The sequence below is a fragment of the Camellia sinensis genome, chromosome 1 (genome assembly GCF_055761805.1).
Source record: "Camellia sinensis isolate YWXY chromosome 1, ASM5576180v1, whole genome shotgun sequence".
NCBI classification, from domain to species: Eukaryota; Viridiplantae; Streptophyta; class Magnoliopsida; order Ericales; family Theaceae; genus Camellia; species Camellia sinensis.
This window is the reverse complement of record NC_138961.1, coordinates 26305369-26320182: the sequence shown is the minus strand read 5'-3', so window position 1 is coordinate 26320182 and position 14814 is coordinate 26305369. Positions and strand designations below refer to the sequence as shown.

Genomic DNA, 14814 nt, shown 5'->3' with positions numbered 1-14814 from the left:
TGGGACTTGTTTATGATATGATCCCACAAAAATCATATAGTCCATTGATGTAAACTTCTGATCCCTTTTTTCGGGGACAGTAGAATTTTTCTTGTGTTAATTACAGAGATCAATAATTTGATTCAATGGTGGGAGAGAAAAGGGAAGCAAGATCGGTGATGAGACCTTAACGGTGGTGCTCCAGTGAATCGGATTATGTTGGAATTTCAATCTACATGCTTGGGCTGGGTTTGCTTTAATAGTAGTGAAGGCATTCATTGTGTCAATATAGAGAAAGAGGGAGAAAGAAGATGAGTTTGGTGACTTTGGGAACTAACTGACGTGGCACATTATAATTGGGTAACGGGAGAGTAAAAGTTAATTAATTAATTAATTTTTTTTTTTTTTTTGGGTACATCGGAAAAGAAAAGTTAATTAATTTTGCAACATATACATTGCGCAAATAGAAACAGAGCATCAACAGCTAGCAACAACTTGACATAAAATAAAACTAGCAGATACTCCAGATGGAATACTCTATTTAAGTTTGTCCCACATCGGTTTCAAAACAAAGGATGAACCCAAAAGAGTGCGATAAGTAGAGAGCGGCTCTCAGCATGAAAAGGTGCCTTAAACTAATGAGTAAGGAAAACAAAGCGAGTGGTGAGAGCCGCTCGCCGCGCAGAACACAAAATTTATGCGCATGAATTTATGGAGGGGTTATAGGCTGGCCGAGCGTTGACGCTGCTTACTTTTGCAGAACTCGCTTGTGCGGGCCTCCCAACCGCCTAATTTCCGCTCAAAGTTTTGTCTCTCCTACCAGCATGTCCTCTCTCTCTCCATCTCAGTACAAAGCCCTGTTTCTTAACCACACATATCAACTCATGTATATTTTATCTATTTATGAACATAAGTAGTACACTGTGTGGGATGTTTTAATATTGTTTTTTATAAATTTGATTTTGTAATTATATTATGAAAAAAGTAAAAAAAAATTGTTACATGTTTGTCTCAAGCTTTGTTTACCTAAATTGTTTGTATTGAACTCTTGTTGAACAAAAATTATTTTCCTTTACTTATTCCACAATTGGGGATGATGACAAATGTCAGGTAGAAATGACGCTACCCAAAGAAAAAGTTTGGTACCCAACCCAAGGAAAAGGATTGAAAGAGCATTAAAAGAGTAAGGTCGAGTAATATGGGGTAGGCAAAGTCGAAATTGTCAGGTTTTGGACTAAATTAATTGAATTTGAAACCATGAATTCATGCATGAAACCTGAAAATATATAGTTGCCATCCCTTGACCACCAAATCTCCAACCTCTTTATTTCTTCCTAAAATATTGACCAGGACCTCTATTCTCCACCCAATACCTCCATCCATGCAATACCCAAATCCTGCCTTAATATTCTCTCTTTTGACCACCACTTCCACCCCCGATTTCAACCAATACCCACTACATCTAATACCCAATTCTGGCTAATTCTCTCTTCTACCTTTAATTCCAACAAGTATCACTGGTGGTTTGCCTCGTAATTTTTTATACCCTTATATTTCTACATAACATCTTCCTCTTAAAGAGCTCAAAATTAACATTCCATATCTTTTCAATCACAACATCAACAACACTATTTGTAGGATTAGTGTCGAAATTCAAATTTTCTACAACATTTCAAAACCTTCCAAGCTTATTTGTCAAAAAAATCTTTCAAGCTTTGACTTGGGCTATGGCTATTTTGAAATTATAGTGAAACCTTCTGGAGGCCTAAAAGATGTGCTAATCACAAGTTCTATGATTCCTATCAAAATTCTTGTCCTTTCCTTCCACAACTTACAAATATAACCAAACAAGCAAAACATGTGGAAAAATAAACAAGTGAAGGATTGAATGGATGTTCCACTCAAAAAAGATTTCACAAAGGATATTATTATTCAAAGATACCACGAGTTGTGGGCTCGAAACTGATACCCCCAATTCAAACATGTTTAATGTGTTTAACATTTCTCTCTGTATCTAAATGTGATGGTAAAGTTGAAAGTTCCCCCACATCAAAAGATGAGAAAGAAAAGAATCTAAAAGACAAAATTCATAGCTTGAAATTGGCTCGAGATGGTTTCTTAAACTCCTAACAATCCTAAGCCTGGCAAGGGTGCTTTGGGAAAGATGCGTAGTTTTTTTTTGTGGGCTTATTTTGTGGGTTTTTACAAATGTATTTGGGAAGTGTTAAACAAGTACCTTTGTTTTTTTAAAAAAATTATTATAATAATATGGTGTCTCATTATTTGTTAAAATTGCAAAATTTTTATTTTACCCTCATGCATATTTATGAAATTACCATTTTATCCTCCACTGACATTTTCCAAATGAAGGGTATTTTGATAATTTCACAAACTGATTTATATCCATCTTCCCAAATGTCCTTTAATTTAGAGTGGTGCTATAGCACCATGAATTATTTTGGACTCTTCATTTCTTTAGATCTTCGCTTATAAATTTTGAAAGCCTTAAAATTTGTTTTCCCTCCCAAAATAATATCAAAATTATCCTTAAATATTCTACCTATTGAATGCCACCCCCTACACCCCAAAAAAAAACTCCCTTACAAAAAATCCTAACAAAACTTATTAAGAAGAAGAAGGGTCATTTTTTTCAAAATCCACGAAGAAGAAGAAGAAGAAGAAGAAGAAGAAAAAGAAGAATACTCTCTCTGCTGATTTAACCATTGTCACAATTGGTATTCTCTGTAACAACAAACAACAAACAACAAACAACAAACAAACAAGATACAAAATAATTCAACACAAGTTTAAAATTCATTCATTCAATTGAAGCAGAACTTGATACGAGATCTCAACTAACAGGAATTGAGTGTCGATCCATTGATGGAATGTAACGCAGCAATGTTTGGAAACAGAAACAAAATTGAGAGTTTTCACACATATATGTAGAGATTGTTGCGAGGAATTGAAAGGTTAAGATGGCATTGATATTGATATTGATATTGATGATATTGTTATTGATGATGATGAATGGGTGATGATGGAGGTGGATGTTTTCATAAATCCTAATTCATGATGTAGTTGGTGTGCATGTTTAATTGTGACTTGGGGTGTCCTAAAATTAATAATGTCCTTTATAATAATTTTATTTGAGGTTATTATTGTAATAAAAAAAACTAAAACTTGAAAAATCTAAAATAATTTATAGGGTGCTAATAACAGCACTCTTAATTTACTCATCCTCACGAATTGTGAGAATTATGGAAACTGCTTGCAGCTTGGATGGAGCTATGCTACTAACCATTCTATTTGAGTTCAATTTTTGTTTGACTAGTTACAACTTGTTCGAGAGATTAATTTATTATGCGAATAAAGTTACACTGAAAACACATTAAAATTTTAAATTTAAGGGCAAGTAGCTTATTATTCAATTCAGGATAAATTATAAATTTTATCTTTGGTGTCCGGATAAATTACAAATTACAAAGTTACCATCCATTACATGATCACCATCTAAACAAAAAATAAAAATTAATTTGCTAAAAAAAAAAAATGTTTAAAAAATTTATCAATTTTACATAATTTTATTTTTGGTAGGTAGAAATTATTTTTAAGAATTCAAAATTTTTTTTTTGACATTTCTTTTTTCAAATTAGTTTATATTTTATCAAATTGATAATTTTGCCCTTAAAATTAAGCAATGGTATATTCAATTGCCTTATTTGGAACAAGATTCAAAATTTAGGATCAAATCTGCTACAATTGAAAAATCAAGGACCAAAGTAACAGAGTCCCAAACTATAGGGACTATTAGTGTAATTTGCCCATTTTTTTAAAATAAAAAATTGAGACAATAGAGTATTTATAATTTTTAAGGTTTATTATACTTTTTACTCCTAAATTATCATCAAATTATCTATTTAGTTTCTGAACTATCGATTGAGTCTTATAAGCACCTAAAGTATATAAATCAAAGTCCATTTAGTTCTTAAATATTGATTGAATTTATTAAATTCCTAAAATATTTAATTCAAACTTATTTAGTCTCGGAAAGGATTACAAAAATAAAATATAAGCCCATAAATATTATAAATTAGTAAAACATCCTATCTAGTTAAAATTTTATTTAATTTTTATTTTGAAAAGTAGGCATCAGTTCTTTTGATGAATTTCCTTTATAATGGTAAATGTAATTATTTATAGTATTTTCTTACTTATTTTCTGATGATACAGTTTGTTCCAGGTGGAACGGGTCGGACTGATCCACGCTCCTCAAGCCTGTGTCCGAATGACCAAACCTACTAGAAGACCTGCACAAGAGTTCAACGGGGAACGGGGAGTCCCCCAGCGAACCCTCCGACGCGCAAGTTAGAGAGAGAAGTAGAATGTAGAGATGGATTAGAGATAGAAAGCTGAACCTTTTTCTTGTCTTCGACGTCTACTTATATCCTCTGGTAATCATTTCGTTGTCCCTTCCGACCTGTCACCTTGGCCGAAAGTCTATGCTCTAGCTTACCTTGTTCTTGGTGAAGGTGTTTTGTCCTGATGGAGAGGGATTATCCCAATAAATCCTGTAAGGGGCTTCATTAATGGCGATGTGCAGTGGCAATAACTTTACAGATCTGTGTCTGCTTATGTGGCCTGCCCTTCTCTTGCCATGTGTCTTGATGTTATTGGTTCTTATTGCTACGTGGGGCTTCAGCGATGCTGGGCTTTAGTATTTGAGTTATGTATTGGGCCTAAATGGTGGGCTATAATCTTTATGGGCTTACCCATGTTAGTAGTCTCCCATGCCCAAGTGTAGCTTTAGTCTAACGAAGGGAATAATGAAGAAAATAAGGGTTATGAGAGGCCGGTAGGGTGAAGGCCGACCGAGAGGGGTGACCGACTATAAGGAGGTTGACTGTGAGGGGTGGTTGAATGGAAGGACCGACCACGAGGAGGGTCGACCGCGAAGGGTGGCCGAGTGGAGGAGCCGACCATGAGGAGGGCCGACCGCGAAGGGTGGCCGAGTGGAGGGGTTGACCATGAGGAGGGCCGACCGCAAAGGGTGACCGAGTGGAGGGACCGACCATGAGGAAGGCTGACCGCGAAGGGTGACCGAGTGGAGGGACCGACCATGAGGAAGGCCGATCGTGAAGGGTGGCCGAGTGGCCGGACCGACCATGTGGAAAGCCGACCATGAAGGGTGACCAAGTGGTGGTGCGCGGGGCTCGAGGGACGGTAGTGCACGTGGTGATTGGAAGTGGAAAAGATAGGGTAGGGGAAAGGGCAGTGGATCGTGGGTGTACATGTGGCGGAATCCCGTGATGGGGAAGGCTAGGCGTTGAGCAAGAAATGAAACGATAGGTCAATATAGGGTGTTTGAAGAGACCGTTTTGACGGTTTTTGTTTTGAAAATTTTCAAACTGGCGAAATTTAATTGTGACCCTTGGAATATAGGAAAACCTTGGGTGTTTGGTATTATCCGTTTTACGTATCTCTTTGTAAACAGCCAAAATATTGTAAGTGTAAACTCCTTTGTGCCAAGTGATACCCCTTTGCGACATTTTGTGGACTATCTCGCACCAGCATCTGAAACTATTCGCAGACACACAAGAGGGATGGCCCCAAGAAGAAGCAACAGTCGCGAGGGTTGATCCATTGGGTGACGACGATACGGTAGATTTGGCAGAACAATACTGGACGAAGATGCGAGTGGGAGCCGGTGGGGCAACCTCGTTCGTTCACAATGATAGCGGCTGCGCAGCCGATCAGTCAGGTTGAGCCAGATCACTGGCACACGAAGGCCGACAAGTCGACCGTTACCGCGGAGGAGTTGGTGGGTATATGTGAGAAATACCAGATCCCGCAGAAATAGAGTTAAAGTTACCGACAATGAAGGAGAGGCCATCCGACGGCCGACCGGGGGAGTTTGCCTTCTACGAGGAGGCATTGAAGGGAGGGTTGAGGTTGCCGCTTCCATAGGTGGTAGTGGATGTCCTAAACCGGTTGGAAGTGGCGCTGGGTCAACTAATGCCCAACACGTGGAAGATTGTACTAGCTTGTGCAAGCGTGTAGCCGAGGGCGAACGAGGGGGTGGCTATGACAGTGGACTAGTTTTTTGCATGCTACAAGGCCTCGGGGCAGCAAGAAACGTGGGTCACTTTGCAGGTGGCGGCAGGGAAGGGCCTGGTGGCGGGGTTGCCGTCATCAATAAAGAGGTGGAGGCTGCAGTGGTTCTACGTGTCTGTAAATGGAGAAGTTGGAGTGCGCACGGTGTGAAGAGTGCCTACCAAGTCTGTGGAGCCAAAGCTGGGGGCAGCAGCTGAGGAGAGGGTGAAAAAGGCGAAGGCATGAAGGGAGAAGGAGGGTGCCAAATGGGACGAGCTCATTCAGCCGTCAACCTTGTTTGTCGCAGGGTTGGGCCCTCAGCCGACCGATGGAGACCTGGAACCGGTGGAATTAGAGGCGAGAAGGAAGGCGCAAGAGGCGGAGGATAAGACCACTCTCGCCAAGGCCAGTAAATTCAAAGAGTCATAGGTAGACCGGCCGCCAAAGCCGATCATGAGGGAGAGGATCCGATCGCGCCCCAAACCGCTGAGGGAAAAGGACTTGGGTGAATTTGAGCCACGACCGCCCCCAATTGATCCTTTGAAGGAAAGGGCCAACAAGGAGGTGGAGGCTGTGGTGAAGAAGAAGAGAAGGGTAAGAGAGAGGGAAGAGAGGCTAGCATTGAAGAGAAGGAAGGAGGTGACGGCGGAGGAGACCCCCGAAGTGGGGTTGGGGGAAGCAGCAAAGGGGGTGGAGAGTGGGGCGACTGGCCCTGAAGAACAAATGGCAAGTGGGGCGTTCGGTGTGGAGCAGAGGGCAGAGCCACAGCCTAACGAGGGTCTTGCGCCCTAAGGAGAAGAAGAGAGGGCTGGGTTGAAGACCGCCTTCTACCACGTCCCAGCGGTGTCCGGGCGAGTGGAAGGAGAATGGAGAGAAGCCAGGATGGCTGCAGATCGCCTCTTGGGGGTGGTGAAAGATGCAACCGTGCGCTCGGTGTCTGGTTTTACTGAGGCTGAGCTGCTAAAGGGGTTATGCTCTGCCCAGATGGAGGTGATTGCCTTAGCAGAAGCCCTGTTGAACAAGGAGGCGGCGGCGAAGGGCGAAGTGAGGAAGGAGAGGGAAAGGTTGGCGCAGGTGGAGGCCCAGCTTGAAAATTTCAAGAAGGGGAGCGTAGGCTGGAGGAAGGCTGCGTGGAGTGCGTGTGCCAGGGGGTTAGAAGAGGCTCACAAGGCGAAGAAAATGGGGGTGTTGGCGGTGGTACATAGCAATGTTGCCGATCGTGCCCATACTGAGCTGCTCGCTGCCAAGTTGGAGCTGGAGGACGAATGCCGCAAGGTGGTGTTGCTCGAGTTCCAGCTGGCTGGCGAGTAAAAGAAGTTGGAAGAGGCCCAGAAAGCCTGCACCGTCGCCAACGAACGGTGGGAGGAGGCGATGACTTGTAAGGAGGATCTGCACGCCAGTTCGATCAAAGAAAAGGAAGAAGCAGATCTGAAGATCGCGGGGTTGGAGAAGGAGTTGGCAGACAAGCGTGCTAGGGCAGCGGCAGAGAAGGCGGGGCTGGAGAAGGAGTTGGAGGAAGAGGAGACCAAGGCAGCCTCTGAAAGGACAGCATACCCCGACCTGTGCGTTGCAAGAGTAGAGCAGTTTAAGGGGTCTGCTGACTTTCAGATGGCTGTCAATGCCGCAATCGCCAACAGCTTGGCGAGAGAGGGGTCTGGAGGGGTTGGACCGCCGAGGGCGACCGGTGGGAGCCGGAGTGAAGAAGAAGTGATCTAAAGCTTCCAGCGGTCGGACTTCTACAAACACGAGATGGCTGAGTTCTGGGATAGCGGCTGGAAGATGTTTAAACGCAAAGCAGAAGAGCTGTTCCCAGACTTAGACTTCAGCAGTGTAAAGATTGATGAAGACGACGTGGCCTAGACCCCCTTAGACGAGGGTGTTGAAGAAGAAGACCTCGTCTCAAGTGAAGAGGAATGATTGGTGTGAACAAAATTTGTACCCAGAGTTTTGGTTGCTCTGTTTTTGTTTGTTTTTTGTTTTTGAAATTTTTGTAATAAACTTGTGTATAAGTGTGTGAATGAATAAAATTATGAGTTGTGTTTGTGTTTTTATGCTATTGTCTGTATTGTTTGAGGATCTGCAAAGAATGAAAGTGGTGACTTACACAGGACTTGTGTATAAATTATTGTGAAGTTTAAAATGTAAGAAAACCTCAACGCAGAGTGAAGTTTAAAATGTAGAAAAACCTCAATGCAGAGTGAAGTTTAAAATGTAAGAAAACCTCAATGCAGAGTGAAGTTTAAAATGTAAGAAAACCTCAATGCAGAGTGAAGTTTAAAATGTAAGAATGTTAAAAACGTGAAGTTATGAATCACGACCCAGCGAGGAGCCAGTTTGACTTGGAAGAAGTTAAATTGGAATTTGACTAAGTATGGAAACTATGCCACAATCATGAAGTTGCAAAAATGGCCTTGGCCGAGCGCTTCATTCGTGCTCAGTTCGGGTTGAACCATGATTAACTCGGTCGGGCTGTCTCTTCAAGTAACTCAGTCTGGCTGAGCTCTTCATGCTCAGTCTGACTGAGGCTTTAAGTGACTCAGTCTGGCTGAGCTCTTCATGCTCAGTCTGACTAAGGCTTTAAGTGACTCAGGCTGACCGAGCTTTTCATGCTCAGTCGGGCTGATGCTTTAAGTGACTCGGTCTGGCGGAGCTCTTCATACTCAGTCTGGCTGAGGCTTTAAGTGACTTAGTCTAGCTGAGTTCTTCATGCTCAGTCTGGTTGAGGCTTGTCATGTTCAGTCTGGCTGAGGCTTTAAGCGACTCAGTCTGGTTGAGCTCTTCATGCTCAGTCTGGCGGAGGCTTGTCGTGCTCAGTCTGGCTGAGGCTTTAAGTGACTCAGTCTGGCTAAGTTCTTCATGCTCAATCTGGCTGAGGCTTGTCATGCTCAGTCTGGCTGAGGCTTTAAGCGACTCAGTTTGGCTGAGCTCTTCATGCTCAGTCTGGCTAAGGCTTGTCATGCTCAGTTCGGCTGAGGCTTGTAACTGAGTGCTGCAATCAAAATGTTATTGAGGTACCACACAGATAATTGAGATATAAGATTGTTGTCGTGTAAAGTGTAGCCCATTTGATCAGAAATTTACATCATGTGAGAGAAGAATAAGAACATCCAAGTGTGTAGATTGCCAAAAAAGAAAATACAATAACTGATCAACACAAAAATAGGGATTTATTGAAAATAACGCTTCAAGTGTTCGGCGTTCCATGGATGGGGAAGGTCTCGACCTTCCATGTCGTGAAGTCGGTAAGTTCTCGGACGAGGTCTGGCTTTGACAACGTAAGGTCCTTCCCACTTGGCTGCCAATTTGCCCTCAGCTGGATTTTTGGTGGCAAGGGTTACTTTGCGCAAGACAAGGTCCCCCATGGCGAATTCCCTCGGTCGGACTTTGCGGTTGTAATGTGTTCTCATTTTCTGTTGGTATGAGGCCCGTCTGACAGCAGTGGTTTCTCAGAGCTCTTTAATTAGATCTAGGTCTGCCCGGCGCAGCTCCTCAGTTAGTTCTGGATTTGGATGTAGAATTCTTGGGGTAGGCAGATCGATTTCCACTAGGATGACCGCCTCAGCGCCGTATGTTAAGCGAAATGGGGTCTCTCCAGTGGGGGTTTGAGCGGTAGTGCGGTAGGCCCAGAGTACATTCGGTAATTCCTCAGCCCAGAGTCCCTTAGCAGCTTCCAGTTTAGTCTTGATGATCTTGAGAAGAGAACAGTTGGTAACCTCAACTTGGCCATTGGCTTGGGGATGACCTGGGGAAGAGAAACATGGCTGGATTTGAGGTTCTGCATAGAATTTCCTGAACTTGGCATTGTCGAATTATTTGCCGTTGTCGGAGACGATGGCTTGAGGGATGCTAAATCTGCATACGATCGACTGCCAGATGAATCTGGTTGTGTTCCGCTCGGTAATCGTGGCAAGGGGTTTTACCTCTACCCATTTAGTGAAGTAATCAATTGCGACAATGACGAATTTGGTTTGGCCTCGGCCAGTGGGCAATGGGCCAACTAGGTCGATCCCCTATTTGGTGAATGGGTAGGGACTGCAAAGTGTAGCCAATTCTGTAGGAGGAGCATGAGAGATGTTAGCAAAACGCTGGCACTTATCAAATTTGAGCACGAAGTCAGTCGCATCTTGATTGAAGGTAGGCCAGAAATAACCAGTGCGAAGTATTTTGTGGGCTAGGGACCGGGCGCCCTAATGATTATCACAGATACCCTCATGGATTTCCCTCATCACGTAGGTTGCTTGAGCAGGATTGAGGCATCTGAGATATGGGCGTGAAAAACCACATTTGTACAAGAGGCCGCTGACAAGGATGCAGTTGGACGACCGGGCCATGATTTTGACGGCCTGCTGTTTGTCGGCTGGCAGTTCCCCGTTGTCAGAAATAGAGAGATGTCAGCCGCCCAAGGAATAGGTTCGTTTTGGAGGATGTAGACTTGCTGCTGGTTTGGGGAAATGGCAGGGTGGGCCAGGTACTCGAGGTGGACACCGTGGTTAAGGTTTGACTGGTCTGCCAAAGCCAACTGAGCCATTTCATCTACCTTGGAGTTTTCCGTCCGAGGGATGTTCTTGATGTGGAAATTATTGAAGAGGCGAGCAAGAGGGAGTGCAATATCCCTATAACCCCGCATTGTGTCTTCCTTAGCATCGAATTCCCCCATGATTTGTCCGACAATGAGCTGGAAATCGCTGAACACTTGGATATGGCTGACACCAATGTCTCGGCGAGGCGAAGACCTGCAATCGATGCCTCATATTTAGCCTCATTATTGCTTGTTTCGAACAAGAAGCGGAGAGCACATTTGAAATAACCCCCCTCTAGGGCGGTGAGGATGAGACCAGCCCCACTGCCTTCTTTGCGGGATGATCCATCGACGTTGAGAGTCCAAGAGTGGGGGTTTTCCAGCTCGATAGAGGGTGGCAGGGGCAGAGGAGCTGTGGTCGGAGTGGGATTAGTGAATTCCAGGATGAAATCGGCAACAGCCTGCCCTTTAATCGCCGTTTGAGGCCGGTAGGAGATGTCAAATTGGCTGAGCTCGACCGACCATTGCATAAGTCTGCCGAAAAGTTCTGGTTATTGCATTATCTTCTTTAATGGTTGCTCGGTGAGGACCACTATGGAATGGGTTTGGAAGTAAGGACGGAGTCGTCTGGAGGCGGTGACCAAGGCCAAGGACATTTTTTCTAACAACGGGTAGTTTTGTTCTACTCCTCTGAGAGCCCGACTGATGTAGTAGACTGGTCGTTGGACGGAGCTGTCTTCCCGGATGAGTGCTGCACTGACTGCGGTGTTTGACACGGCTAAATAGAGGAAGAGGGGTTCGCCCGTGATTGCTTGAGAAAGTAGAGGGGGTTGTCCATGCACTGTTTCAACTGTTGAAAGGCCTCTTCAGACTTTGCTGTCCACTCAAAAATTTGCCAAAGAACTTTGAAGAAGGAGAGGCACTTGTCCGTTGCGCGGGAAATGAAGCGGTTGAGGGCGGCAACTCGGCCAGTAAGCCTCTGAACCTCCTTAACCGTTCTGGGTGACTTCATTTCAATTAAGGCTTTGATCTTTTCGGGGTTAGCTTCGATGCCCCGCTGACTGATCATGAAATCCAAGAACTTTCCAGATCCTACGCCGAAGGCGTATTTCTCCGAATTGAGCTTTATTTGATGCTTTCATAGGGTAGTGAAGGTCTCTCGCAGGTCGGCTAGATGATCAGTGGAGAGCCTTCTCTTGACTAGCATGTCGTCGACATATATTTCTATGTTCCGGCCTATCTGGTGATGAAAGACGGCATTGACCAACCATTGGTAAGTGGCTCCAGCATTTTTCAACCCAAATGGCATCACACGGTAATGGTAGGTGCCTCGGTCAGTGATGAAGGAGGTGTGTTCCTGGTCAGACAGGTGCATCAGAATTTGGTTGTATTCAGAGAAGGCGTCCATGAAACTGAGCATTTGGTGGCCGGCCATGGCGTCAGCCAGCAGATCTATGTGGGGAAGATGGTAGTTGTCTTTGGGGCAAGCTTGGTTGAGGTCGGAGTAGTCGACACAGAGTCGCCATTTACCATTATTTTTACGAACCAGAACCACATTCGACAGCCATCTGGGGTAGTCCACATTTGTGATAAACTGTGCCTCAAGGAGTTTATCTACTTCAGAAGCAATAAGGTTATTGCGCTCCGGGTGAAAAATGCGCTGCTTCTGGCGGATGGGTCAGAAATGGGGCTTAATGCTGAGACGGTGGGTGATGAAGGAGGGGTCAATACCTGGCATGTCGGAGTGGGTCCGGGAAAATATGTCGTTGTGCTCGATCAGGAGAGCGGTGAGGTTAGCCTTGGCTTGGGAGGATAGTTGACTGCCGATTTTGGCAGTTTTTGCCGGGTTGGTGAGATCGATAAGGACCTCGACAAGCTCTTCCACTGGTTTCCCTCTAACTAGCTCGTCCTCGTCTCTGACGTCGAGTCCTTCAATGATCATGGCCTCATTGAGCTTGACCTCTTTAAGTGAGGCAACATAACATTCCCTGGCAACAGTCTGCTCTCCCCTGACTGCGCCGACCCCAAGATCGGTGGGAAACTTGACGGCAAGATGGAAAGTGGATGTAATAGCTTAGAAGGCATTTAGAGCGGTGCGACTGAGGATGATGTTGTAGGCGGAGGGGTAGTCGACGACCAGGAAAGTAAGCAATTTGGTGGTCTGCCGTGGGTATTCTCCAATGGTTATAGGAAGATCGATGGAGCCGATGGAGGTCACCCGGTCTCTGGTGAAACCGACTAACGGGGTTTGGAGAGGAGACAGACTTTCTTCCCCGATCTTGAGCTGGCGAAAGGCATTTAGGAAGATGATGTCTGAAGAACTGCCATTGTCGACGAGGACCCGTCTGACTTTGTAATTGGGGAGGAGGGCAGAAATGACGAGGGGGTCGTCATGGGCGTAATGGATGCCTGTGTAATCGGCTTCCGTAAAGGTGATGGGCTCCATCCACTGCTTGGGCTGTTTGGGAGGGCGGTCTAGTGTGTCAACTTCTTTGTCTGAGCCCTGTCTTATCTTTTTGAGTTTTGCCCGCTGAGCCGAGCGGGATGGACCTCCACAAGCAAGCCCGCCGGCTATGACTCTGATTTCTCCAACAGGGGAGGCGGGGTTACTTTGTGCTTGGGGTTGCTGTGGAGGGCGATCATGGCCAGGGTTAAGTTGTGCTGGTTGCCGGAGGAGAGTGTGCCGGCGGTTGTTTCTGATGGGTTCGGTCCTTTGCCTTTGTTGAGGGCGGGTGTCCATGAACCGACTGAGACGTCCCTGACGTATCAAGCCCTCAACCTGATCTTTGAGGTTAACACACTCCTTAGTATTATGACCGTGGTCCTGGTGAAAACGACAATATTTGGACTGGTCTCGCCGATTGGAAGAAGACCGAGATGGTTGGGGCCATTTCAGGGGGTAGTCTCGCTGGATCCAATTGAGGACTTGTTCCATGGGGGAATTAAGGGGTGTGTATTGTTCGAACAGGCCAGACGGTCGGGCTGGTGCCGACCGGTCGGCTCTGGAGGGTCGGTCGGTGTACTAAGGTGTTTGGTTATTGTACTGGGTGTTTCTAGTGTCTGAGTCCTTTCTCTTCTCTCTGGGGGTCGGGTTTTTGGCTGTAGGGCCTTGGCGAGTAGCTAGGGAATCTTCTGCGTTTATGTATTTTTGGGCTTTGGAAATAAGGGTTGCCATGGAGGTCGGGGGGTTTTTTGAGAGGGAGGAAAGAAAATCAGATGATTTATTGTCATTGTTTTCCACCACCTACAGAGCTTCGGTGTTGAAGCGGGTGACAAAGCTGCGCAGCGACTCCCCCTCAGTCTGATGGATGTTGAGGAGTTGGGTTGCCGGACGCCGTTGGCGCTGGGCTCCAATGAAATGACTGAGAAAAGAGTCACTAAGGTGTTGGAGAGTGGAGACAGAGTCTGCTGGCAGTTGACTAAACCAGAGTCGAGCCGATCCCTTGAGTGTCACGGGGAAAGCCCGACACATGATTTCATCGGGGAATGCATGGAGGATCATGAGGGTTCGGTAGGTCTCCAAGTGACCGACTGGGTCTGTTGTACCGTCAAAAGAGTCGATCATGGGCAATTTGAAGTTAGGAGGTAGAGGCTTGTCCCTGATGAAGGCAACAAATAAGGAGTTGGCTGTGGTAGATAGTTTATGCTGCATATTCTGCATGACCCCTTGGAGTTGGAGCTTCATGGCTCAGAGTTCTACGTCCTAGAGAGGAATGTTGTCACCACCGGAAGGCAGCGGGGGCTGGACGCTGCTGGCCTCTCCTTTAGGGGTTGGTGCCGGGATCGGTGGATGTGGGCCCCGGGGTGGCAGGTTTATACCTGGGGGAGGAGGTTGCAAGCCTTCCAAGTTGGGTGGATTAGGCTGCTGGATAGTATGGCTCGGGGATCACTCTTGGTTGGGTGGGATATCTGGAGGTGGTGGAGGAGGCATATGAAGGTTTCTTTAGAGTAAAGCATTAATCAGGGCTTGGTTTTGCTTGGCCAGACAGTTAATGTTGTTGGTGAGCTCGGTGAAATACTGTGGTGGGCAGTTTGGATTGGGAAGGTCGGCTTGGTGATCGGCAACATTGGGGTGAGAAGCCATGGATCTAGTTGTGACCATCCACCTTCACAGGTGGTAGGGGAGGGATATGTGGAGAGGGTCTCCAGTGACAATGAACACAACTGGCGTGCGGAACAAAAACTTTTCCATAGATGGTGCCAAATAATGATACAGTTTGTTC

General features: G+C 45.5%; 1 non-coding gene across 1 annotated transcript; it reads left to right on the top strand.

Annotated features, from left to right (window-relative positions):
* The first annotated feature begins 604 nt into the window (after positions 1-604).
* On the top strand, positions 605-761 carry LOC114275065 (U12 minor spliceosomal RNA). Its single transcript, XR_003633599.1, has one exon. It is a non-coding gene; the product is annotated as a U12 minor spliceosomal RNA (small nuclear RNA).
* The last annotated feature ends 14053 nt before the right edge of the window (positions 762-14814 follow it).